Source organism: Phalangium opilio, unplaced genomic scaffold (assembly GCF_054372755.1).
Source record: "Phalangium opilio isolate 3A_F unplaced genomic scaffold, DU_Popi_V2 ptg000081l_1, whole genome shotgun sequence".
NCBI classification, from domain to species: domain Eukaryota; kingdom Metazoa; phylum Arthropoda; class Arachnida; order Opiliones; family Phalangiidae; genus Phalangium; species Phalangium opilio.
The window spans coordinates 1234949-1262563 of record NW_028324188.1 but is presented as its reverse complement, the minus strand read 5'-3'; the positions used below and the strand labels follow the sequence as shown (position 1 = coordinate 1262563).

General features: G+C 35.6%; 1 protein-coding gene across 4 annotated transcripts in view; it reads right to left on the bottom strand.

Annotated features, from left to right (window-relative positions):
* The window catches only part of LOC149653854 (plexin-B-like), a 145252-nt gene extending 129097 nt beyond the window's left edge, over positions 1-16155 (bottom strand). The window contains exons 1-2 of one of the 4 annotated variants that reach the window (XM_089846789.1): positions 15784-16155; positions 15544-15719 (exon numbers count right to left, since the gene is read on the bottom strand). The gene's annotated coding sequence lies outside the window, so the exon portion shown is untranslated. Of the gene's footprint in view, positions 1-15543 lie in introns of all 4 variants that reach the window. The other 3 variants (XM_089846788.1, XM_089846791.1, XM_089846792.1) reach the window with 3 other exon arrangements.
* Positions 16156-27615: the final 11460 nt, after the last annotated feature.

The window sequence follows — 27615 nt, the reverse complement described above, 5'->3', positions numbered from 1 at the left end:
TTCAAAGTCAAACCAAACCTGAACATAAGCTAAGCCAAACTAAACCTGAACATAAGAAAACGTGCCCTTTTATTCATTTCAAACTTATTAGACACACCCTGTATATGAACAGATAATATTTTATTTTAAGTGATATTGTTAAGTACTTGAAAACAGCGAAAATAGAAAAGAAAGTTCTTAAAAACGAACAAATTTATCTCATAATTAAGACATTTATTTACTTTAGAACAATATAGTGTTATTTATTCTTAAAGTAATGGCATCAATTTCAGTATAACTGCATTAGAGTCTACGTGGAAATAATGTAAGTTGCCATCACATCATGGTTCATTTATTATACGTGTTTTGTTATATCAACCTTACCGGGGGGGAGAGAACTAGTCTTTTTATAGATGAAAGAAAAAAAATCAATATGCAACAGAAAAAGTATAGGTGCAGCTAAAAGGTCGAGGTTCCATAAATGAAGAGACCTTGTACGCGAGAAAACTTGCTATCTGATAGCGGAGCATTTGATTTTCGACTGAAAATTCGAACAATGAACCTCGGCCTTTAATATAATACCTATCGCAATTCCACCGAGAAATAACATAACGCGCAAGAAAATAATTTCGAGGTGTCTAACAGTTATCAATTTATACCAATAAACAAATTTCTCGGCCTTACTTAGACGTGAGTGACCAATAGCGAAGTATCCAACCCCATGTATGTACTATTTTTGTACGAATACATAGCAGCAAGTAGCTAGTGGGTTGCAGTGGAAGTAGTGGAGCCCTAGAGAGACAAAATAACACTAACATTTGGATGACTGCGGGCTGTTTACATTGACCGGGTAGGAAGTTTCTACCGTACACCTTTTTCGATCATTGGTGGCCCCAAGTGACCAACACCGACCGAACGACCATGCAGCGAAGGCAAAAAATGCTTAAAATAACAATAAAATTGGACTATGGGTATCTATAGTTTTAGGGGTTTCCTATTGGTCAGCCGGCGGCCGGTTACAGCGGGGGCCGAAGCCTAATATTATTGTTTTCATAATTCATTTGTTTATATTTCGGATAGGGGTAATTTTAATTTTAATTCAACATTCACTATTTTGGACAAACTTTGTAATGTTATAACTCTGATAATTTAAATGATATGAAAAAATCCCCTGAGGTTATAATAGCCCAAAATGTCCTCTATCTAATGATACTAAATACTTCAGCCTAAATGAAACATGGCTTGAGAAAATTAAATTTTTTGAAAAATAAACAAAAATAAATTTTCAATCCAACGCTGATGACTCAAGAACATTCTAATATTCTTAAAGAAATGGTTAAATCATTTACCACACTCTAAGTTGTCCTGTATTCAAAACTATAAATAAATTACATTCTTTCAAACATACAATTACCGCGACCTTTCATTTAAATGACCATGGATTTGACCACTATAGCAAATCCGTTACAACATTTAAAACTCGCTTACCCATACCATACAGTCAGCAAACCACACGATATTCCGTGATTGCCCATACAAAGGGGACCCTCCCTCGGTTAAGAACTCTTCATTAATATTTCACCTTCTTCATTAATAATTAAAAACCCGAAAAACCTTTACAGTCCCCATAAAAAAAACCCCACAAAACCCGCCTTGAAAATTAAGCGATCCCAAGAGTCTAATATCCATCCACACACCTCGAGACCAAACCATCATCATATCATCATAGGTTCTTACGAACTTTGACCTTCGTGAGGATGAGGTCGTTGGCTTATTTCTGACCAATGGGCAATCCATTTGGATAGAGAGTGGACCGACCAAGCCGATCAATTCCCGTCGCCATCAGGGGAATGGTTTAGAAATGCACCCCTATTTCTTTCGATATAGATGGATATCTCATTGACAAGGCCCCCTACCCCACGGTGACCGAGACCAGCTAGCGACCAGTCCGTGATACCGAATTAATTTGGGACCCAATCATTTCCCTCTTCCGGGGGACCCGATACCAACGAGCCAACTTGGAAAGTAGGGGGCAAGGGAAGAGGGGGTCTCACCCGTCATTCGATTCGCAGTTATCTATTGAGAAAAAGCTAGGACTCTATAGGAGAGACTGGTGCCAACCATCATGGATATTATATCCTATAGGGGACGGGAAAACTGAACTGAACTGTTTCTGGTAGAGAGGCGCATGCATTCAAGATTAAAATTTAAATAATAAGGGATTAAGGGTAAATAGGCCGTAGATCAGCTCGAGGAAATTAATTAATTAACGATTAGCGTTAACACTAATTAGGGTACATCAACGGGAACTTCAGCTGTGCTCATTCAGTCAACTCGCTGACATTAATAAAGATCATAGGTAGGTAAGGGATCTGTATTGTTTTCTGAGTGGTATATCAAGGTCACTTTCAATCAAGAATCACTCTGTTTAAAGGTAGGCACTCTTTGCTCGGAATGCAAGCAAAAAAAAATTATTATTTCTTCTTAATTTGCTAGTCCTTTTGAAGATACAAAGTCCATGTTACGGGTACTAAGTACTTGTAAAAGAACCGGGGAAAACTCAGCTTCTAATCGTGTTAAAAAGACATCACGCTGAGGGTAAACTGATCTACATACAGACCAGACATGATGGGGGGAGTGGCCGTACTCGGGGTCTATACCAGTCAGTCTGTCTACATTCTCCCCGGCCAACTGTAACATGGGCCATTTCCTTGCCAGCTAGCATGCAGTTGGTCAAACGTGTAAAACCACCAAGTCGAGGAGCTGGTCAAACCATACGAAACTAGATCGTATTACTTAGCTACTGTTCCCGCGAAATAGGGTAGGGGGAATTCAACATGGGCCCCCCTTGCAAGAAATTCTAGTAACGCAAAGTAAACGGGGACATTCGATATACTTGAACTATAACCGTGGTCAACAGCGTCCAAATTTCATCATAGCATCGTATTAACTTCATTCATTTCCGGTGGCGTCATAGGGAAGAAAAAAGCGTACCTATAGCTTAGTGGTATTGTACAATAAATCTGAGATGAACTTCTTTTATTTTTTGAATAAATATTTGTCTGCCTTGAGCCTTGACCATTGGAGAAACTTATTTTGCACCATGTGAAGAAATACTAGTGAATTTCATGGGTTCATTTCAAAACACGATATTTCATGACATGGATAGCCAATAATTAGGTAGGTTAATTTGAATCAGATTACAATCATTAATTTTTCAGAATTCAAAAGACAAGGCTTACCAGTCTTCCAATGTTTAGAATAGAAAGCACGGGAACTTTAAAATCCACCTTATTCCCTTTCGCCGGAAGTTAGGCTTAGCTCGAGATTCATGGGGGTGAGTAACGGGAAGAAATTAGTCTGTCGTCTGCTACAAAAGCCAAAAATATGTACTGTAGCGGACGACAGACCAATTTCTTCCCGTTACTCAACCCCATGAATCCCGAGCTAAGCCTAACTTCCGGCGAAAGGGAATAAGGTGGATTCAAACTAAAGCCTTAACAAATAATAATAAATTTACGAAACACGTGACATTTACGGCACGTGAACTTTAAATTTCAAATTAGGCTTAACGAATAATAATAATAAATTGACGAGACACGTGACTTTTTTTAAATCGCGCGAAATTTTAAAATTCAAAATAGGCTTAACGAATAATAACAAATTCACAAAGCACGTGGCATTGATAAAGCGCGCGAAATTTCTAACAAAATTCAAAACAAAGGCCTAAGGAATAAACATACGCTAATCTTTAATACAAATTGCTAAAATGAGGACATTAACGGGAAAGGGGGTTAGGTTGGGGACGTTAATCGCTGACCGATGGACGAGGGAAGACGAATAAGGCTTAGAATTTAGAGGTTCAGCGTAGCGTTAGGTCGTCTAAAATCAATTCGATTATGATAAACATATTTCAATGAATGTATACTGTATATATATGGCCTGTAACCATATACATTATCCAACACCGCAAAATGGTAATGCGGATATTTGGAAGCCTAGCTTACTAATGTAATGACTTTAGTCGATGCTGCTGGTGGTGCCGTGGTGGTCGAGGAGAGCGCCTTTTAATGCCCTCCCCTACAAAGTTTGCAAAACGGGGGGGGGGGCAAAGCTTGGAGAGAGGTTCGTCCCCCCCTCCCCTTTTCAAATTCCAATAATAATATTGATCAGAAACTTAGCCCCCCCCCTCCCTTCTGCCCCCTGTACACGAGTTCATACCAGGAGTTTCGTGGTACCCAAATTAAATTCGTTCAAATTCTTTAGAAACGTATTATCCAGGAATACATACAGGTACTTGGAATCAATGTGTAGTCATATCTCCCGTGTTAATTTGTACGAAATTTAATTGAAATGCAGGGAGTCCAGACAAAAATTTAAATTCTTTATAGGAATTTTTTACGGAATTATGGGATTTTATAGGAGAAATTATTTGTTTTGAAAAAAAAAATAAATAAATAAATTGGATTTTACTTTGAAAAGAGGAAAATATAACATATGAAAAATCCTGAGCAAGCCTTTGAAGTAATTTCGGTGTCTGCTCAAATATGATCTCGATCATAAAAGAGCTAACTAAATTTTGATAAATTTGATGCTAAACTATAAACGAAAACTTCCCAAACTAAGTCAAAAATATAGGTTATTATAGGACATACCTTTCATGAAATTATTGCATAATTAATATAGGACAGGTTCAAAAATATAGGATTTTATAGGAATTATAGGGTTCCCTAAAAATAGCTCTCAATACAATGAACATAGATGTTTAATGCGAACAGAGTCCCCGAGGTTAAAGAATTCCCGCCTAAAACTCTATTTTAAGTGAGAACAGGTAAAGGTGTGTTAGCTAAAGTTAACCAAGGGAAAAGTCGACCGAACGGATATGTTATAGGGGGTCTTCTAGTGTTACGACACATTTGGGGTCGATCATTCTACCGTATACTCTTAGGAATTTAAAGGTGTATGTGTAGCCTAGGTAAGGTAAGGTAAGGTTGTATTTGGCGCCAAAAAAAGAGCGGGAAAAGCGTCAAGGACGCTAAAGTAAATAAATGTAAGCGGCGGCGGAATGTTTAAAGGAGAATCAATGAACGGAGGAAATCGGTCGGAACCGAACAAATCGGCTCGCCAAGTAAAGCTTAAGACTTACAACAAAGGAAACGCAAGCCAGAATGTATACTAAGCCCTCTTCTGCCCCTATCTTATAAAAGGCGGGAAAAACTACCGGTAAAAGGCTTAGATTCCCCAGGCTTATTTTCAAGAGAAAGTGACACTATTTTCTTTTTTTTTTCATAATAAAATAGTTCAAAGGGTTGAAACATATTTTTCATTTAAAAAAAAAATTTAAATTATCTTTCGAAATTAGCGTCAAAAGTCATTAATTAATTTTAGCTGACCAATGGTCACTCTTATTAATTAGTTAATGTAGAAAAGACAGTTAAATAATGAATTTCGCTAAGTAGCAAATTGAACTTACTTTAATATGGATAGTTTTCACACATGGAGGATTCATACCATTTACACCAGGAGGCCGGGTTATCTGGAGGACAAAAACCCGTCTGCTTTTGTCCTCCAGATAGCCCGGCTTCCTGGTGTAAATGGTATTGAATCCTCCATGTGTGAAAACTATCTATATTACTTCATGCCATAGTACTACTACTATAAAAGAAAATTACCCCAAATCACAATTTCAAAATTCCCCGACAACCATTTTCAAACATCCCTGACTTTGCAAAACAATATACAGGAAATCCCGGGTACTGTATCCATCTGAGTGGTTACCCTCTCGTTTTATTTCGTTCTTGAGTTACATCAGGGGTTGCATTTTCCCCCAAAAAATAAAGGGGCCTGGGCGAAGGGAGCTAAAATTACTGATAACGGTATGAGAACGGACATCAGGTAAGAGTGCCTGAGAGATAGATATTCATAAAAGGCGGGAAAAATCTACTTCAGGCTCGCTGTTCGCGCGCTTTCAACGAGATTACGAAATAAACGACCCAGATAAAATATTTAGAGAAGCGTCGACTGCTATACCATAAGTTTATAAGTGATATGTTCCTTCCATAAGTATGACACTTCGTAATGCTACCTCCTAGAGACTTACAGCTCGAGATAACTAGTTTGAGAAGGCCTGAGAACGACAATTAAGCGAGTCAATTGAAGTACTTACTACACTCGGTGGTGGTTAATTAATTTTGTATCAGGACTTAAGTTCCATCTAACTCTCCTATTTAGTCTGCATTACTAATTAGGCCTTTGACAGCAGCGCCTCATGCACCAGGCGTACGTCAGTCGCCTTACCCTACGAATCTATGACCTACCTAGGCTGTCACTTCAAAATTACAAGCTCCAGTTTCTAAGTTACCAGACATTACAAACTTATGTTGTAACATATCTTATAAACCTATGCTGCTATGTATATATATATTTCTCCCTGCATTTTTACCCATTTTAGTAAAAAGGTAAAATTTATGAATTTATTCCCGTTCTGCACATGAATATTCTATTCCTAGGATGTGTTGGAAAAAGGGATTTTATAATTATAGTGAGTATGAGATGGATGGTTCTATGGGAAATCATCAATTTTGAGTGTTCAATATTCTCGGATGAAATTAAGTCAATTCGGGGTGAAAGTAACTCGTCCGGAAATACATTCGGGCATCTGCTTGCCGCTCTCCGAGCACCTAGTTTTAATAGGGCGGAAATAATCGAGCTCGAGCAAAAAAAAAGAGGGCTTTAAATTTATTTTTATACAAAGAATTTCAAAAATGGAATGAAAATCCAGTCGCCAGTAAATTGGTATCTAGACACTAAATTCGTTTTTAAATTGATTCCATCCATTTAAAAGAATATTTAAATGAATAAAAATATTCATTAGTTAGAGAATAATATAGGGTCTACCCTTTTTTTAAAAGGGGAGGGGCTTGCCACTTGTGACGTCACGTGTGCATATCAATTCAACCAACAGTTATCAACAACAGAAGTTCCGAAAATCATGTTGAATTCAGTTCGATTCAGTAATTATCATTCAGTTCCCGAAATGCTCAGACTAATAACAATTTACGGGCAACCCTGCTAGAGCGCATGCGCAGTTACAGTCAAGACACGGGGGGAGTGAATTATTTAATTTTTCTAGCCCCATTTTAAATACAAAAATATCTACCTATTGGTCAAACAAATCTTCAATCAAAAATACAAACTATTACATTTAAACAACATATTTGGGCCGAAGTCACTCGCAAGTAAGATTTATGCCTTAGAATCGATTACCTCTGTCTATATATATAGACACGGAAAAGGTAACTTGACCCCGAGTTCGTATTAAAAGCATATTAAACACGTGCCTTAATTTTACTGTCAAGTAACAATAGAGGTAGTCAGGTATTGGGGAATACAGAGCGCCATAGTTTTCTTTCTCTACAGCAGAGAAACAAGCATAAGCTCATTCATATGCAAATTACCCCCCGAATCCTGTACAAGAGGGGGTAAGAGGGAGGGGGGAATGTATGTACATACTGTGCATGCTCCCGATGAATATGTTTTATTATTATTCTAATCACGTGTCTTATAAGGGAGGCTAAAAAAAACAGAACAGAACAGAACTAAATAAATTCTATAGCGAAGAGGGATTTTACGCTCGTATTGTTATATTGAAAGGATAAAGATCTCCCATTCATTCCTTACATTTTTATTTTTAAAATAATATATGATATGTCTATTTATTATAGGTCTGGGACATATACAGGTCTACAATTCTATTAAACATTTATAGGCCTAATATCAAGAATACATACAGGCATTTTATTTAAAAACGTTGGACTATTTCGTAATTTGTAAAAAAATAAATTATTGCATACATCGAAGTTCGGCAGAGTAAACATTTCTACAGGGGCCTTAGGTTTAACATGGAGTGGAAAACCCCTTTAATGTTGGCTTCAACAAAAAAAATTTGAAAATAATATAAAAATTATTATTTGAAGTTGGAATGCATACAGCGACTAGGAATGATTGCATAGCTATTTAAGGCAACACAATATGTATTTTATATAATTTAATATTAGTAAATAGACTTAGTTTATTAGAAGATCACAACATCTCTATAGATGAGAAAGGGGGGCGATTGGCGTTTCCATGGCAACGCTTATATAAAAATTATTATTTGAAGTTGGAATGCATACAGCGACTAGGAATGATTGCGTAGCCATTTTTCTCAACGTATCTAGGCAATATGCATTTTATATAATTTAATTTTAGTAAATAGACTTAGTTTATTAGAAGATCACAACATCTCTATAGATGAGAAAGGGGGGGGGAGCAATTGTCGTTTCCATGGCAACTTATCCCAGATATTTTCTCTACGGTGGTTAGCTTAGCTGGTCTTGTCGCGCGCAGAGTTATCCCGCCAAGAACAAAAGGCGGGAAAGACAGAGAACGGGAGAGACTCTAGAAGAGAGTCTCCACTACTTATTTTGCGGGTGATGGGACCAAGAGGGGATAAGGGGGATAGGGGGAGGGGGTTAGATGTCCCTTATGGAAGGACGCCTGTCCCTTCAGTGAAGACTTTCTCCTTTCTCTCGAAAAACTAATTAGTTTGGCCCCTACACGAACCGTTTTATTTCTTCCACGTGCTTTTCCTTTGGAGAGTCGCAGAGAGACGCGCTCGACGTGCCACAAACAACCGACGACACTAGCTAGAGGTCGATCCCTTAGAACCCACCCTCACCCACCTCGACATCCCCATGGCCACACGGCTTATTCTTTGTCCAAACTAGCCCTGCATGGATAGAAAAATCTGGACTTGAGTGAGAGTCGGTCACTCAGCTATACCCTTCCCTTGTCAATTCCAAAGTTCAATTTACTACTATAACATGGCTCTTTTATTTTATATCTATACTATTGTACGTTTTTATCAATAGGTCAAAGGTTAAAATAGAAAAAGCATTGATTCTGACGTTTTTAACAATTCTAATATTAAATTGGTAATTTTTGGAATATTTTACAAAGTTTATTTGAGTGTTTACGTTTAAAAAATTGGGAAAATAAATTAAATAAATATTTGAATGTGAACAGGACCCAAATTTTATATCATACATATGTCAGTGTGTTCTTCCAAAAACGAAGGAAGGCTAATTATAGCTCTGACGTACTTGTGTTTGGTGGTGCATGCATGCCTTATGGGACATTCAAAATCGACTGGTCATATTTTCTTTTCTCAAAACTGATCTATTCCACTCACTAGTAATTCCGTCCTGAAATTACCCTATCCTTTTTTTTTTAAATACACCCTGTACACATATATACATATCACCCTTGTACTCCCAAGATCAAAATTACGCAAGGCAAAGTATTGAAAGAGTAATCTACATTAATTGATCCCCATGCAACCCCCAGAGATAAAAAATAAAGGAGGGGGGACCAACCCCTTTTCCCTACCCCATTTTTAAAGATAAAAAGCAATTCCTAGTTGGTCCTGGAGAAGAAGAAGGCAAGGGGGGATAAAGGAAGCGCGGGAGCAAAAGAGGAAGATGTAAAGGAAAACTATATAAGGAAAAATCAGGCAGAGAAACTACTTCCTTCTGCGCTTTCCTTCCTACTTTCCCACCCATCCCCCTTCCTCATCATGATTTCCTTCGCATCATTTGCATCAACAATTACTCTCTCTTTTCAAACCCCCCCTCTTTCTAGATTTGCAGCCCCCCTTCCCTTCCCGCTGTTTTTCATATACTCCTATTCAACGTAACCTAAGAGGCTAAGATCACTATGATTTAAGGAGCTAAGCCTTTGCTATTGGTGTAACGTTACTGTGATTATTATTTTAGAAGCTAAGAAAGAGATCGGATATTTTTATTTATTTATTTATTTATTTTTAAAATAATTATTAATGAACTTGTTTTAATTTTAATTTTAACTAAACTAATTATGTATGAAGTATTTATGGTGTGATGTTACTGGGATTATGATTTAGGGGCTGTAAGAAAGAGGTTGGATACTTCTTCATTATTTTTAAATTTTAAACTAATTATTAAATTGTTTTAATTAAATAAATTTTGCTTGAAGAATTTTTGGGGCAAGAAGTAATGTATTTCCAAGCTAAATTTGGTACTGGTCATTTGTTACATTATTTAACCACATTTTTTACAGTAATAAATGAAAGGGGGTCAATTAAAACTGACCAGTCAGGGAAAATTAATTAATGACCTTAGACGTTAATTAATTTGGGAAAATCTAGATCCAAAATATTAATTTCAAATTTGAAATTATAACCGAATCAAATACTTTAAAGAGATTTTGTTTCCTGGTTTGAAAAAAAATAACCGAGGTAGTTTTATTGAAAGGTCAAACTAAATTGACCTATTGACCTTCGGAACGTACCTGTAACCCCATTTCTCTTTATAAAGATTCCCTGGCTCGCATCTTTTTCGTTTAAGGAGGAACAAAAATTGGTTTTCTAAGTCTAGCTCGAGAAGATATAGATGGAGAGGAGAGGAGGAAAAAAAACCTCATTTCTGAATCGATTATTGTTTCTGGAGGCGTATAACTTCTTAGCTTTTCTTTTTTTTTTTGGGGGTCTCGAGCCCCATTCTGACCTTCGGGCTATTTACTCCCCTTCACGAGTTATACTTGAACCCAACTGTCCTATTGATGGAGAAGTGTTTGTACCTTAAGAAAAACCGGGTTTCTTACTAGGCTACATTATGACTATCTTAAAATTCCCTGACCTTTATTATGACTATCTTAAAATTCCCTGACCTTTATTATGACTATCTTAAAATTTCCTAACCTTTATTATGACTATCTTCAAATTCCCTAACCTATATTATGACTATCTTAAAATTCGCTGACATTTCCCTGACTTTTCTACGTTTCCCAGATATTGTAGCAACCCTGAATTAAGTAAAACATAAGTCAAAACCCTTAAAAACAAAGCCACAATAAAACAAAAATCACCCTAACTTAATCACGGACGTAGTATATATTTAAGAGAGAGTGTCACCTATAAATTTTTTAATTAATAAATCACAGAGTATTAAGATGTGGTGTGAAAAATTTTAATTAATAATCTCTCGTTGCCCTTACGCAACTGAAGGGTTCATTCAGATTATGAAGTTATAGGAAAGTGGTGATAGCTTTTCAAACTTGGACCGGGGGGGCGGAAGGGGGCGAAAAGTCAAGAGGACAGACTCAAGGAAGGGGGGAGGGAGGAGTTGATATCAATTAAGGCATCCCAGACTATACACCCGACCAATCCCGAGTTTAACGAAAACCCAAGGAAATATCTGAAGCAGATGTCGCTGCTAAGCAAAATAAAACTTAATTTCTAACAAGTATGGCGTCGCCGTCGCTCGCGTTGCATGATGGGATATATATAGGAAGCAAACTCTTAAAACAGAGAGCGGCCAATTTTAATAGAGATGGTGGTTGAGGTCGCATTCGCACTTGGGGTTTAATTAAGTTTTCCTTAATTAAAATGTGTGGGTTCAATTAGAGATAGAGAGAGAAGAAGGATTGTGGTTCCCCTTACAACTGTCAGTCAGTCTTACTGGCTGACAATCAACAATCAGGAGAAACTGTTTTAAATGAGAGGGTTGAAATTACGTAGTAGGCCTGCGCAAAGAAAGATTTGTACAAACGGCATCCATCTTGAAAAATGGCAGCCAGATTTGTACAAAAGTCCTTTTTTAATTTTTATGGAAAAACATTGATTACGCGTTTCAACTAATTTAATTAACTTAATATTAAGTAAAATAATTCCCCTTATGATATCATCATATAGACTAGCTTTACAGTACTACGCTTCTGGACTTCAATTAGCCGCCATATTGCAAATGGCGTCCATCAAAAAATAATAATAAAAATAAATAAATAAATCTAAAACCTTGATCCCTAAATCCACCGCACCACCAACCTCAACAATCTCATTTAAACATAACCTGATAACGGGGGGGGTAGAGAAGTAACTGGCGCTGGTGGGAGAGGGGGTGAGGGGTTGGAGGTCATCTTTTCGCGCCAAAAGCTGTAGCCTATGGCGTTGACAAAGTGGATTACCAAGTTCGCCTGAGAGATTAAATTTATAATGTAGCTAGCCAGAGAGTGTTCGCAGCTAGAGCGAGGCATAGTCAGAGAGAGTTAGGCGGGTAGCAGGGGTGACCCGGGTGGTCGGGTCGTGGACCGGGGCCGGGCCAAGCCGCCATGCTAATTAAATTCGGAAACGAGCTTTAACTCTAACCTCCTTCATAATATTAAACCACCCCTCTCTCTCAACGCCTCCTTCCGTTGTTTTCACTTTTAACAATAATACATACAAAGCTACCTTTACCACTTTGGGTTTGGGAAAACCAAAAGTCAAAAGCCAAAAGTTAAAAAAAAAAAGAACCAAAAATTTTGGTCAAAACTTTAATTGGTTCAGGCGTTGGTAGAAATATATTAACGCGAAGTTTATTTCTAACTATAACAAAATGAGTTGACACCCTAAGTTGTTATTTGCAAAGTACTTGGCCGAATATTCATTCATTTATACGCCTTTTGTAGAATGGCGAGCAGATTATAAAGAGATGTGTGAGGAGTTAGTCAACTTTGTCGCTGAGAAGACAACATTTGTCAACAATAACTTTGATCGCAATTTTATCATGAAATTTTCATTGCACAGATAACCGCAGTCGTCAATATGTCTTCGTGAATATTATATTGTCATTTGGGAAATTCTAATGGAAAACTTTTCAGGAGATGTTAACTTGGTTAACAACTTAAAGATTAATCTACTTTTGTGGCCTATTGTAGAACAGGGGGAAAAATGTAACTGTAAACCAGTCAACAAACGTGTGTTTTAAACATTCAACTGTTTAAATATTGTACATCCAGTTAGGGTGGTAATGGAGGACCCACTAAAATGTTTCAAAATATTTGACAACGTTGACTTTCTCCTTATATACCGTCACACCCTTACTATGCCTTATTTATCATAAACTATATTAAACGCTTTCAATTTGATGAAAGACTCATTCAAAGATTGTAACCCGCAAGTCATAATTAATAATATATTAGGTTTCATTAAAAATTGCATTAAACTGCTGCAAGTTGAAAATTGCAATTTAAGACAATGAACTTTACCCTTTTCTAAAATGCATGCGGTAAGATTAAAAATGTTTTAATTATTTATTTGCCAGTTGGGGAGGGGGAATTTGCCAATTTGGTCGGCTATTTAATGCAAATGCAATTGCTTAAATAAATTGCAATGGGGCATTGCGCATTTGTAAAGGAGGAACAACTTAAGAAGATTAACAGCATCATTCTGCAACTCATCTATATCTATATAAATCAAAGTCCTGACTGACTGACTGATAATCAACGCCCAGCCCAAACCGCTTGCCCTAGACGGCTGAAAATTTGCAGGAACATTACTCATAAGTAGTAGGCGCGTACTAAGAAAGATTTTTCCAATCCGCCGCCATCTTAAAAAATGGTGACCAGAAATGTAAAAACTCTTCTCTATGCAACAAAGTCCGCGCGTTTCAACCGATTTCACAGATATTTAGTACACGGGTTTCCTTTAACTTATAGACGGGCTGAATGGTCTTTTGGGTTCGATTTGTTGCCATATTTTTCAATGGCGGCCAAAAACTAAAAACCCTTCTTTATGGAATAATGTCCGCGTGAAAAGTAATAAAAAATGTCCCGACGGGCTGACGGGCAAAGTCGAGTGCCTTCGTTCCTAGGGTGCTACAAAAATATTAGTCATCAGTAAAACCTACTATCATTTTGATGGAATTTCTTATTACACGCGAGCGACGCCGCGGGTAACAGCTAGTTCTTACTAATCTAATACCGATTGTAATTTAAAGGGATTAATAATAAAATTAAATTAATTAAATCACGCAATTACTGCAGATTTGAAAACGGGCAATTAACGTACATATTTTGTCAGTAAGGTGACGTTAAAACAAAGAAAACCCATACACGACAAGATCTTTGCTATTACAATAGGTGTTAAAAGAATTAAGAATATCAGCTTAAAGTACACCTAAAGCCGTCAAGGGGGCTTGCAAAAAAACGAGGGGCAGTTGGGGGGCCAAAAGGCGAAAACCCATTTTCGTATGTTTTCTATTACGCCTTGCTTAATAAGCGTAATTAAGACATTGGATAAAGAAACAGAAAAAAAATAAGAAGAAAAATTCTTAAAGGGGGCTTCAGCTTCAAGCTTCAAGCTGGAGCACGAGACTCAAAAAGAGGGGATGGATACTTGCCACAAAACTCCGTTTTAAGTGTTAAAATTCTTAAGGAAATTACAGGCGAGTATCCAGACCCTCGGCAGTCAGCGGAAAAGATTTCTTTAAAAGTCTGCATGCAGAGTCTGACTTCTTTCAGGGAATAAAAAAGTACCTTCCCCCGTTTGCCTCTAATGAATCTTTCATTAGACATTCCCTATTAATTTGAACGCTTTTTACCAATCAAAGTTGGCCGTAGGAAGAAAGAATTGAGGAATAATTTTCGATCTCGTGAAATGTCGCGCGAGATATTAAATAATAAAAAATAAAAAACGGTACGCAGCGCTTTTAAAGGGAGAGTGAAATGGAAAATAAAATAAAATAAACTGATTTGTTTCTCCTTTTTTTACATAGATTCTTCTACTAATTTTAAGACCAAGAAATATTTTTAGATTAAAATTAATTTAAAAGAGATTTCATGGATAATTGAAATTTGCACCTTGTTAACAAAATTCCTTATAATTAGTAGAATAATCTTTGAAAATACCAATCACTTCATTCTCTCTTTAAAATCGCTCAGCGTGATAACTCGTTATTAAGGTTGAAAAAGACCATTCAATTTTAGGTTTGGATTTTAGATTGGAATTTTTTTCTCCTTTGCATGGAAAAGGCGATTGAAGTGGTCTCTGTTTTTTAACAAATTTTTCAGGTTCGAAATATACCGTTGGCGATGTAATGATGGGTTAATAATAGCCTTAAATTACGTTAAGATTGCCTTTGTATTTGGTACGAATTAAGACTAAAATGCCAACGTAGGCCTTTTTAGCGAAAATGAGCCAATAATAGGTTTGGTTTTCTTATCCTAAATTAGGGAAGGAGACTGCTAACGATTGAAAAAGGAATTTTAATACCCCCATTCCTAAGTAATAAGAATAATTAAATTAATTAGGTTAATTACGAAAGGATCGAGATGAAGAATTTTAAATCATTCTTTTCCAATCAACTTCATTTTCCAATCAAACCCTAATTAATATTCTAAACCCCCTTTTTTCCCATTAAATTAATTTATTTAAAATGAATGATTTTGTTTAGCTTACTCTGAACGCAATTCCTAAAAAAACCTTTCCGTACACGTTTTGCCACGCTTTTATAAATACATCTATCAAAAGTGTACGTCAACGCCTGATATACCTCACATTAAAACTGGGATTCAATAATTAAATATACCTAAAACACGTGACATGAAATTTACCAATAAGAGTACCCTTAAAAAATAATTACCATAAATAAATCCGTTTTGCCACGTTACCATATTTAATTAAAACCCAAAAACGAAAACAATTAAAACAAATTAAATTCAACTCACCAATTAATAAATACTGCTGATACGAAGTTAATTCGCTATATTAATTCTAATAATTAGTTCGTGTTCCAAAAATTGTCAATTATATAAATAAGTAATATTTACATCAACACTAATCTCGCGTTTGGCGATTAAACGCGATTAACACAAATTACTAATGAAGAAAACGTACGCCGCACCTATATAGAGGTTAATTTCGACTTAATTAAACTTACTCCAATCGTAAAAAGATTATATTCTTACATTAATATCTATTTCACAAACCGTCTGTTCGAAAGAACAATTGTCGGTACGAATTTTATGGTTTATTCGACATCAGATTATGTCTATTTTTTAATTAAAACGACAACATCATCCTTTGAAATATCCTTAATTTAATCGTGGATATCTAACCAGCCAGTTTTTGCGGTTAACATTAACGGAATACGTTTTAGAACAACTGCGGAAAAAGATTTCGCGGCGATTTTCGTTGTTCCCAAGCCTAGTACTCGATGGCGAGTCCGACTCCAAGAGAACGCGAGAACCACTGGCTGAAAGAGTGGAATACACGGACACCAAGTTCGACTTAGCTAGAGCGGAGGAGCAGAGCAGCGCCGTTTCCGAGCGGCTCACCAGGAACGCGTCGATTTTCAAACTGAAGGGGGTGCAGCAGCTCTGGTGTTACTCCGGAATCTGCTCCGAATCTATATGGAGAGCTAGAATAGGCAGCATGCAGGCAGCTAGGGCTTATCCCGGACTGCTAGCTAGATAGCCACGACGCCAATGAAATGGACTCTCTCGATCGAGCAGGCTCTAGCTAAGGAAGGAGTAATACCGTGTGTGCTCGCCGTGCTGTGGAACGACCCAACAGGGGCCCACAAATAAGAAGTCGCGTTATATAATGCTGATGGTAACCCGTCTTGAAATGTTGAAATGCGAATTTTGTTTCTAGGGGATTGGGTTGTTGTGTCAAGAATATTCCTACATAGATTTTTTTCTACTAATATCTGATTGAAGTGAAGGGGAAGGGCTTAAACCACAAGCTCCTCCTTCCTCGTTTTTCATTGGTTATTCACATATAAAGTGCTGTCAGTTGTGACGTCAGATCCAAGGTTAAACGTCACGAGTCTGCCTTTAGCAATGGGCGGCCTTGACGGTTACCCTTTTTTCTTTATGGGAAAACAGCATGGGTGACGTCACACCGGCGCTTCTGACAGCACTCTATATAGGATCCCATGTTTACTTGTTAAGAAAATGCAAAGATAACGCGTTTACATTCGGGTTCGACGCCCATAGGTCGCTAAATACGTCAATGTCACGTGGTTACTAAGTTAAAATACATTATGCGTGACGTCAGAGATGACGATTTTCACACTTCCTCCCACTCCCATTTAATTCAAGTAGAAAGACAGCTAAATAATTTACAGATGAAGACAGACTTAACCCTACCCATTTGGTTCTTAAAATTTGTTCACACAGTCCGAAAATTCTTTAAGATTGTTTACAAACAAATAAAACTCAAATAAATAAATAAATTCAGACAGACAGACATTTAAGAAATCATCATAAACCTTCCTTAATAAAAAAAAGAGCCGAGCAAAACCCAAACTCAGTCCCAAAGTAAGCCACGCAAAAATTGACGTAGAAAAGGAAGGTCCGGGAAATGAGGAAAATAAGGATTCAGGAAAAGATTCCGAGGAAGGAGTTCCTATAGAAAGGAGTGGCGATTGTGGCGCCATCTACAATGGAATAGAAGGCAGAAAGTAAACCGTACAACAACAAACGCGAGGTGGCACTTCTAACCCTTTCATACGGTTTCTCCACTCTCTACGTACAATCTTAGAAACGGTATCATTTAACCTAAGGAAAAACGGGGGTATTTGCGGGGAGAGTAACTCATTCTCAGGTTGTTTTAAAGTATATTATCTCCCAGAACTTTCTCTAGCCACTATGGTATGGTTTGGTTATAGACGCGACGAGCAACAAACCGACTAGCTGCAGTATTTGACCGATAAGAGGGTTAGAAAACAGCTAGGGATATCACGATGAGCAAAGGACACTGAAATGCATGCAGTTCGTTATCTAAAAGGGGTTTCAGTTTTGATATCAACATCAAAATACACAGAGACGTTATTCGATTTGGAATGGATAGTATTATACTACTATTATCTAGTGGTTTTCCACCCAACAAAAATGTAACTTCTATCAATCTCGATTTTGTTTACCATAAGGGACACTGTTTCCGAGTTATGATTTGACTCGGTGTTTTAGGGATGACCCCTTAATTAATTAAATTAGAAATAATTGTCTTAATCATTTTCTTAATTAAATTTAAGAACACACTTTCGACTCAAAATTAATTTCCCAATTAAAAACATCCCCCTTAATTAATGCCCCCAGAAACACCCTTTATATTACGTCATGACATAGTACTACTAAAGAAGAAAATTACCCCAACCCAATATAAAATTCCCTAACTTTTAACATTACAATTTTAAAATTCCCTGACAAATATTCCTATAACCTTTCCAGGCGGTTTTCACACATTTATATATTATTCCTTCAGTTGTTACCCACTCTATTATACCACCATTAACTAAACTTAATTAACTATAAATTTAAAAATAACAGCGGCGTCTAGATCCCTTTAGACTACATTCGGTTGGCATAGACTTGAAACGTAGTCAAATTTAATTTCTATTTGAATTCAAACTTTGCTGCTACAAAGTTAAAATGAATTTATAGAAGACTTCAAAAGAATTGGGTTAACGCGCCTAATACGTTTATAAACAACAAATCAAACTTAAACTAGAACGTATCCTCATTTAGGCGTGGAACCAGGAATGCATACAGTTAATTGGAATCATTGCGCATTCACCCATTTTCACTCTAGGTATCTAGGCGACCTTTGAAGGAGGAGCTATGGACTAATCATAGTCTATGACGAATTTTACCCTAGCGAATAATAAATCTGTCGCGTCTTGCGTTCACCTGGAGGCTGGGAACTCGCAACCAATGAAATCACAGTTAGAAAGACTCATCGGAATTATTAATAGGCGTGTGACGTATAGTAATTGGGGACACAATTATTCTTAGTAGCTGTATGCATTCCTGAAGGAAATTAATTAATAAATAATTCAAAAATAGAGATTTCACTTGGGTTTGGTTACCTGGCCGCTTTTACAATTGTCATTTGAAGTTAGTGTTTCAAACTAAAAATTTCTTCTTAACCTCGTTGATGCGAGACGTAGTAGTTAAGTTTATAATTAAAAGTTTTATAATATCCGACGTTTCTCCATTAAATAAATCCAGGTTCATTTGGGGCTTCATACATTCATTATTAAAATTCAGGTATCATTTGTAATTCTTTAATAAAAAACATCAAAGGGATTTTCTAATCGGAACTCTTTAATAAGACATACATTTTGGTGTTTTCTAATATATTAGTGAATTTTTTTTTTAAACTTAGACCTAAAAGTTTCCCTTCATTATTAATTATTTATAATTTTCAAACTCATTTGGTTACGCTTCAAAAAATACTCTTGCGTTTAATTTGCGAATGTTTGTTGGATAAGTTTAAAATTAAAATCTTGAATTCTCGTTATTTGTTGTAATTTTCTACTCAAAATTGATGATTTCCCATAGAACTATCCATCCCACTCACTGTACTAATTATACCCTCCCTTTTACAACACACCCTATATAGATCGTACTGTGTAACAAACACCCTGTATATCAGCTGTTTCCTTATCATCATGCATTAATCCACGTGGTTAAAATGAATAGAGTTTTAACATTTTTTTTTTAAAAAAAGAAAACCTTGTCATATTAAAAAATAAAAGCAGGAGCTAAATATTAAAAATATCATTTCAACCATAAGTTTATAAGATATGTTACATGATAAGTATGACACTACCTAATTGTTAGTAATGCTACCTCCTAGAGACTTACAGCTCGAGATAACTAGTTCGAGAAGGAGAACGACGTAAGTGAGTCAATTGAAATCCTAACTACACTCGGTGGTGGTTAATTAATTTTGCAGGACTTCTAAGCTCCATCTAGCTCTCCTATTTAGTCTGCATTACTAATTAGGCCTTTGACTGCAGCGCCTCATGCACCAGGCGTACGTCGCTTTACCTCGAATCTATGACTTGCCTACCTAGGTTGTCACTTCAAAATTACAAGCTCCAGTTTCTAAGATACCAGACTTTACAAACTTATGGATGGAACATATCTTATGAACTTATGTTTCAACTAATTTGAGTCGAGACTTGAAAGATAGAAGGAAAATTCTTCATTCATTCCACAAGGGAGACTTTTTTCACCCCTATTTTTTTGCGGGAAAATCTTTTTTATATAAATATAAGAAATTTACCAGACAAGCAAGGCCTAAATAGGATAGGGGAGTCTAGAAGTCTACCCTAGAAAAAAAAATTGAAAGGGAAAAAAAGTCCCCATTCATTTTAGGGGTAACGTAACCCCAGAAATAGGTGAACACATCTGTCACCACCTCATTTTTTTTAAAAAACCCCCTAACTAAGAAGGGCGTTTCAAATTTTTTAAATAGGTCTTAACACGAACTGCTCATGCGTACCCACCCCCTTTTCTGTCAACCCTATCATGTCGTCTGCTATTACATAATACACTTTTTGTGTTCAGTCAGTACAGGCCCCATCTTTAAATTTTTTAAGACAAGCCTTTTCTAAGTTTTCCTATTGTGTAGCGTTAATAGGCCTAAAATGACCTCATGTTTCCGTTTATTGCCTATAGATGGCGCTTTTAGGGTCGCCAGTGATGTTCTATGAACAATACTATTGTTTGTTCATGCTCAGAACAAAATGAACCATGTGAACATGGAGGAACAATACAAAGTATACTTAATTGGTATTGTTCGTTCATGATGCGAATATAACCCGTTTGAAACAACGCCATCCATCTCTTATACACTGGTGGTTTCGTATTATGGATAATCAAGAAAACACTTAATTTTAATCATAATGTAGATTTAAACTCCAGTACGGTTTTGTTGACTTACAAGCCGCTAAAAGCGTATATTATACAGACAACCGAAATGACTAACTTTAGAGAAACTGTAACTTGATTTAATTAAAGCTTATCTATTTCAAAGAATCCAATACAATCTGGATGGTAATGGTCATTCACGATATAAATTGAAAATTCCAAGTATTTGATTATTTAAAATACACTGGAATTTTCCCCAAAATTCCAATTTCCTAATATTTCGTTTGTTATAAATTCGAAAATGTTCATCTCTGTCCCCTTTTGTTAAGTTCGAGGGGTTAATCACTCTAAAGATTATAAAATAATATCTTTTAGGTCAGCAGCGTGTACCCCCGATTTAGTGTTTGCCCCCTCGGGCAACTTTATACACCGGAATTGAAGTCCCTCAAAGGGTCGATGAGCTATTTTAAATCCGTTAATGAGAAAATGTTTCCCTTACAAATTTCCCATCAATTTTGAAATATTTTAACTGTTGAAGCAAAACTGGCCTGGTCATATATTCATTCCTAAGTAAAATATAGATAGTTTAATGAATAGCTTTTAAAGAATAATTATAAATTAATTAAAACAATAAGTAACTTTTAAATTGTCATAACTCTAATTTAATAAAACTTCTGCGGAAATTCCTTTTAGGGTGTGATACCCCAAATTGTCCTCAATACAATGATTCTAAATACTTGACCCTAAACACCATGATTAGGGTTAGAGTTTATCAGCTTTTAATAAAATAAATGAACTAATCTTTGAATAAAGTGCGACTTGAATATTGAACTACCCCAACTTTGAAATATCATAACTTTTACTCTTTCAACACTCCAGGAAAATTCCTTGAGATTGTAATAGTCCAAGGTATCCTCTATTAACTGACCCATACCATTTATGCCTGGAGACAATGAAATTTAAGTAAAATAACAAATACTTATTGATCATGCAAATACGTAACTGGTGAAATAGACGAAATTTCACGAAGTAATTATGGCAAAAAAAGTTTTAATTATGAAATGAGCCATGGGCTAAATATTGAATAAGTTTTGGGTGCACTAATTAGTTAAACCTACAGGTTGGGAACCGCCAATTCCCTTTGCGAGTTTCTGTTTAAAATTCCACATGGTTTAGTTAAGGTTACAATTAGAGAGAGGTGGCTAGATATACGCTAGGCTGGATGATTGAACCAAGCTGACTCCCTAGTTCAGGAGCACTAACATTTTCAAGGCTAGCTATATCCTATTATTGTTTCTCGCCTTCGCCTTATACTCGAAAGGCATCATGGTCCCAGACGGTTAAGGCGTAAAATTTTCAAGAGACCGACTCAGGTCCGAGATGTTGCTATTATACCTATGAGAATAATGGACCATTTCAATTCAAGCCATCAGCTATTAAACTCCGCTGCCTTTATTAAACTAACGGGGTAGCACGTGTATTGTATTGTACCAGAGTTTATACGGAATTTGGGACTAAAATGGTCCATTTTTCTACCGTCCCCTACACGCGCCTTTCTATCGTTTTAATTATTTTAAACGAATATCGGGCCTTGGGCAACAACACCACCACCGTCGGTCGCGAATAAATTTGTTTAACTTATTAGAACCAATAGAGAGTTATATAAGGGGGAGATTCAAAGTTTTAAGTTTATAAATCTTATTAAAATTCAGGGTTGACATGAATATTTCGAAATAAAAAATTTTAATATTATCAAATTCGTTAGCTGACATTTATTGGAGTATTTTAACGGGTCTGATATTTTTGGCCTATTCTTAAATACCCTATTATTTTTAATCTATTTTAGAACTCCCTGACTTTTTTGGACAATTTTTAAATTTCTTGATATATTTTGGCCTATTTTCATATTCGCTCACTTTTTGGCCTATTCTAACTTCACAGATATTTTTGGCCTATTTTTAAAAACTCCCTGATATTGTTTGACCTATTTTTACTAATTCCCTTACTTTATTGGCCTATTTTCAAAATTCCCTTACTTTATTGGCCTATTTTCAAAATTCCCTTACTTTATTGGCCTTTTTTCAAAATTCCCTTACATTTTTGGCCTATTTTGAACTTCCTATTATTTTTGGCCTATTTTTGAACTTCCTATTATTTTTGGCCTATTTTTAAAATACCCTATTATTTTTGGCCTATTTTTAAAACGCCACTTACAATTTTAACCTATTTTTAAAACACCACTTGCATCATTGACCAATTCTTAAAATACCCCTATGAAATTTTGCCCTATTTACAAAATTCCCCCTAACTTTCCCTATCCCTATAGCAACCCTGAAAGGGACCCGGCCCTGTTTCAATTTGTTAAACGGGGGGACCAGTATTCCTAAATAATTTAAGAGCTAATAAACAGAAAGGCATTAAAAGTGAAATAAGGTGGTATGAGAAAATATACGTAGCAACCCTTTGAGTCCATTGCATTTAATTAAATAACTACTGCAAAATTTATTCGGGACCTAGACGAAAGACAAACACCTAACCCTAAGTATTGCGTTTAATTTATTAAACACTTGAGAACTTTCATGGCTTATATAGAAGCCTACCTTATAGAAGAATTAATAATAAATTCGAGATTTCCAAAAGTTTTAAATATATTTAAGGAGATTGGATAACTTTAAATCTAGGCTGATGCCTGTCAAGAGGGGAGGGGGGGGGGTGGTCTGAAAATCCACCAAGGCTTTTAGGGATATATACATTTTACGCCTTGAAAAATAACAATATATACAGGGTGTACATTTCGGATAAGTCCGCCATAAATTAAATTACATATCATTGTCTTAATCAGTTTCCCTAAAAACTCTTTACAATCTTAACTCAAAAATAGTACGGGCCTTGATGGTAAATGGAGAAAAAAGTATAGAACATTTTCGACTTAAAATTGAATTCCCAAAGAATATCTCCCTTAATCAGAAACACCCTGTACACTTTATAGCTTGGGAATAAACGCATAGCGTGACGGGAGAGAAGGGGGAGGTTATAATATTTCTAATTATCATGCATTTGATACTAAATTCCTTCCAGGATTAATTACTAAAATGGATTAAGTTATTATTTTTTTTTAATATAAATATTTTTCGTTTTTAAATTTCGTTACTAGGATTATGCTGATTTTATACTTAGAAGAATGGCGATAATAAATAAATATAGAGTTAAATTTGAGTTAAGTCTAAATTATAAACAACATTCCTACCCTATTGCTTTCCAAATATTTATTATTTGTCTTAAAAATATGTAGTGAAAATTATTTTCACACGTGATGAAGTTTGAATAGAACTACATAATATCATCATATTAAAGTCACTCAAAATATTCTTCACTCCCCATGCCTACTCAACTAAAATACTAAAATACTAAAACCTTTCTGTACAAAACTAATTTTAAAAATTCATTTTTCCCTTATGCCTACGTTACGATGAACAAATACAATACAGTACCCTCCATAGATATTATAAAAAACGCCAAAATATTATAACGTAAAGGTATGTAAAAATGCAATGGATAATAAACATATTTTAGATATCTATTTTAACAGCCAGCGCGTGCATGGATATTTCAGTCTGTGACTGAGTTAGTTTTGACGTAATTTTCTTTAAGAGCGTAGCGTGTTAGCGCGCGAGCTGGGGGGGGGGGGGTTAGGGGGGGAAATGGCGGGAAAACTCCACGTGCACCAAAGGTTAGCGCGCGCTTTTAAATGCTTGGTTTCATTTCACCCTGCACGAGAATGCGTATAGCGTTAAGAAGGAGGATGGGGGAGAGGTGGAGTAGAAACCTCCTCCCCACTTTCAGTTACAGTAAGACTAGAGAAACAAACTCCTATCAGATGGAAGCGAGAGAGAGTGAGAGAGAGAGAGGAGCACAGAAAGCTCGGCTCGGCTCCCTATGGGTAAATTCCTGGCTATTAGGCACAGGCTGGTGATTAACAAATTTGCACGCTTCGAAACTCCCGCTTTTAGTTCAATTGACGGGATCATTTTGGCATGAAGCCCCCTCTAGCTTACACACTCTCTCTCAAGCCAGTTGTACAAAGAGTTAAGGCTATACCCCCCTAAATAACTATTTCCAAAGCAAAAACGTTTTAACCTAGAATTATTTCGAAATATTTGACTGAGAAAAATTAAGTTTTGCTTTACTCTCAATGGGTAGATAAAGGTAACACCCCATTACACGTTATCAATAGTAAATTAATTAGAGGCCTAGATTATATAATTAATAGATCTGAAACTTCAATTGATTAAAATCCAAAATTAAATTAAAAAACAAACAAAATTTGTTGATTTATAAAATCTAAATAAATTAAAATTCGAAATATTTACTGAGATACGTGCAAATATGAACTTACGTCATTTTAACGCACCAATCCCAGCGTTTGCAAAACTTGCAAAAGAAAGAAACCCCCTTGCAATTTTTCCACTGGCGAATTCTATACTTGTAATAGAGAGGGGAAAACTTTCCCCTAGCTCCTTATTTCGATGGACCATTTTAACTATAATGAAACGCCGTTCTTAAGGTAAGATTAACACTAATAAATATTAATACTACGTGGAAGGGGGCGTAGATATTTATACGAAATAGTCTATAGAGCTTCAATGGAAACCCTTTCCTTTTCCAAACTCCCCCGGATTTCCATCTCGTTTATTTATTATAATTTAATAATGTTAGTTTATGGAATTTATTGAAACGTTATTGGATTAAGAAAAGGAGGGCTATATTCCTTATTTCGGGGGTTTGGGGGTTTGGGGCGGAAGGGGCAAACTGTGGGCGATAATTTTGACGCCACGGAAGACCCCCTAATTCAAGGAATGCCCCCCTCCTCGCCCCCTTTTGATTTTAAGTAACGGGGGATGATATACCCAATCCTTTCTGCTTTTATAAATTTTTGACGCCTTTCAAGGGGGTTCATTACTTGTTAGGAAACTAAATAAGTTTTGTTTGAAGATTGAATTGCGCTTTTTGATTAAAGAATTGCGGTTCATATCTTGATTATCTATTTATTTGTTTGTCATATTACCTAATTTTAAATCTAATTTATTGCAATTCTGGTTTATTTACGACTCGAGGGCGGTGCAGTTTGAATTAAGGGTAAGATCATATACAGGGTTGTCAGGAAATTTTCAGAAATAAATTCCCCGACTTTTCCAGGTTTTCCCTAAGAAAATAATTGCACGTTTAAATCGCAGATCTATATTTTTTATCCATTTTAACCAAATTCCTGAACTTTCCCTGATCTTTATGACCTCATTTAAAAATTCCCTGACATTTTTGACCCTATTTAAAAATTCCCTGACATTTTTGACCCCATTTAAAAATTCCCTGACTTTTTTGACCCCATTTAAAAATTCCCTGACATTTTTGACCCCATTTAAAAATTCCCTGACATTTTTGACCCCATTTAAAAATTCCCTGACATTTTTGACCCCATTTAAAAATTACCCTGACATTTTTGACCCCATTTAAAAATTACCCTGACATTTTTGACCCCATTTAAAAATTCCCTGACATTTTTGACCCCATTTAAAAATTCCCTGACATTTTTGACCCCATTTAAAAACTCCCTGACTCTTATCAGGTTTTACCTGATATGTCTCAACCCTGCCATACCCAAAAATACACGACCTAAACCTTTATTTTAAGAAACAATGCCTGGGGCAAAGTGCAAGAAATAAAGAAAAATTGCCTTGCGGAGGGATATTTAGTGTTCTCACCCCATACCCCCCTATATACTTGTCAGCTAAAATATAGTTTTTAGTTCTTTTACATCTTGGAGATAAAAGTTCTTTCGTAAATCTTAACCCTGCGCCTACAAAACTAAAAGAAAAAAATTCTAGAGGATAGAGGAAATAAGAAATATTGCTTAGAAAATTTCTTCTTAGTGAACATGTGTTCGGGAGTTTGTGGTAATAAAAGTTATAGAACCAAAACGGGAATGTCTTCCCTTCTTTCGCCTATAATTTTCACTTTCAGTTCAGTTTAAAAACAACTGTTTTATTATGAATTGATTTTAATATCTCTTATAGTGTTGTAACCCCAAAATTATTTTTTAATATTGTTGGGAAAATTTATTTATAATTTAATATTATTTTGGAAATTAATTTATAATAATATTATTTTGGAAATTAATTTATAATAATATTATTGGGGAAATTAATTATAATTTAATATTATTGGGTAAATTAATTTATAAATTAATATTATTGGGGAAATTAATTTATAAATTAATATTATTGGGAAAATTAACTTATAAATTATTATTATTATTGGGGAAATTAATTTATAAATTAATATTATTGGGAAAATTAACTTATAAATTAATATTATTATTGGGAAAATTAATTCAATTCATTTTTAATGGTACTAGTTTTTACGAGTATTTGCTAAGACTATATATAACGAACGATTTTAATACTCCCCATGTCTGGAAGGTGAGTTAACTAAAAGGTTTTATTAGTACAATAAAAAAATATTTAATTTGAAATATTAATTTTCTCTGAGAGATTATTGGGGAATGAGTTTGAAAAACCAATTTGTTTCATAGTTGGATCAACCCCTTCAGACCAAACTCACTAAATTTCCCAGATTTCCCTGAATTTTACTAAAAACTCTGTATTGCCCTGATTTGTTTGTCAACTATTTATTTCCCTGAGTTTTTCAGGTTTGTATGAACCCTGGACTTAAAAGCTGAAATTTGATATTAAAAGGTGTATTAATATTAAATGTTGTCTCTATCGAACTAAATTAGGTCGCCTAACCGGTTACGGAAGTAGTAAGTTAAACAAAGATTATACATTCATTAGAAATTAATAACATTTAAATATTATAATTAAATCTCACCGTTTACAGCCTATTTTAAGACGTTACGGGGAAGCAAACATTCAGGGTTTTAAAACTACGGGTTAACTCTATGAGCCCCTGTAAAAATGTTTACCCCTCAATACAACCATACGGTGAAGCCAACCACAGATATTGAAGGGGTATTCAAAAATTTCAAATATTTTTAAATTGTCTTTAAATTAAAGTTAATCTAACCGAATTAAGCGTCCTTTGACGTTTAAAACGGTATATATTTAAGGGTATAAACAA